Source organism: Haplochromis burtoni, unplaced genomic scaffold (assembly GCF_018398535.1).
Source record: "Haplochromis burtoni strain Fernald_Lab_line unplaced genomic scaffold, NCSU_Asbu1 Contig_574, whole genome shotgun sequence".
Lineage (NCBI taxonomy): Eukaryota > Metazoa > Chordata > Actinopteri > Cichliformes > Cichlidae > Haplochromis > Haplochromis burtoni.
In genome coordinates, this window is record NW_024582935.1 from 185,316 (window position 1) to 186,542 (window position 1,227).

General features: G+C 36.1%; 1 protein-coding gene across 3 annotated transcripts in view; it reads right to left on the reverse strand.

Annotated features, from left to right (window-relative positions):
• The window catches only part of tsnare1 (T-SNARE Domain Containing 1), a 277,117-nt gene that overhangs the window by 171,053 nt on the left and 104,837 nt on the right, over positions 1 to 1,227 (reverse strand). The gene's annotated exons all lie outside the window — the stretch shown is intronic.

Sequence of the window (1,227 nt, forward strand, 5' to 3'; positions counted from 1 at the left end):
CGAGCTAACTTCCTGCTAACTTCTAACTCCGTTAAATGTAATAAATGGATGCCTGGATGTTAAACTTCATAGTTACACCTGGTAAAGCAGCAATGCTGATTGTTTTATTAAAGATGAAAGAATTTAGACAGTTTTTAACTCTCAGTGATGCTGCAGTGTTCGTTTGACTTTGGGACCTGAAGGTGACGGAGTATAGGACCCAGATTACTCCCAGATTTACGAGCACCTTAGTCCGACAAATACAGCAATAACGACGGCCCGCTTGCATGTTCTACAAAAAAAAAAAAAAGACGGACAAACACCAAACCAGTTCCACATCACAAGTGGCACCATTTTTACAAACCACTTCTGGTTCATCCATTTCACTCAACGATCCGCTTTCTCCCTTCTCATTCTCCATCACCACCATGCTTTTTCGGCCATGTGCGTATGAAAACAAAGGCACTCCGCATGCATGTTTTACCCATATTCTATTGCGATATTTCATTTTCTTATCGTTGCCTAACATTGTACCGGTATTACTGTGAATGGTATAATATGGCCTAGCCCTAGTTGGCAGGAATGTAAGTGGATTAATAATAAATGACATAAGTGACCGTCTACCAGTTTTTGCAACAGTACAGAGCTACGAACCGATGTGAACCTAATAAGAAATTAATTCAACATAAAACACAAGGAGCAATTTTCCGCCTTAAGGAAATGCTCAACAACCAAGACTGGAGTAACATCTATGTTCAAGATGTTGACGGTTTAATGACTTTTTTCTTGATGTTGGTCCTGGCTTGGCTAAAGAAATTGTTAAAACTGGATACCCTCGTAAAACTAAAACTGTTAATGTAGCAAACTCAATGTTTATGAGGGGAGTGGATGAAGAGGAAATTATTGATGTAGTTACATCCTTTAACTCCAAGAAATCAACTGACTGTAATGGCATTGATATGGTTTTAATTAAAATATATTATTCGATGTATTGTGAAACCATTTACCTACATTTTTAATGTAGGTTAAAGTCTTTGAAAATAATATTATTTGCAGATGATACAAACTTATTGTGCTGTGGAAGTAACTTGGAACAACTTTTGAATTACCTAGAAAATGAATTAAATAATCTGAAGACCTGGTTTGACTGTAATAAATTAACATTGACCCTGTGTAAAACAAAATTCATAATACTTCGGAATCGCACATATTCTACCAATAACAAACTGACAATATATACACATATAT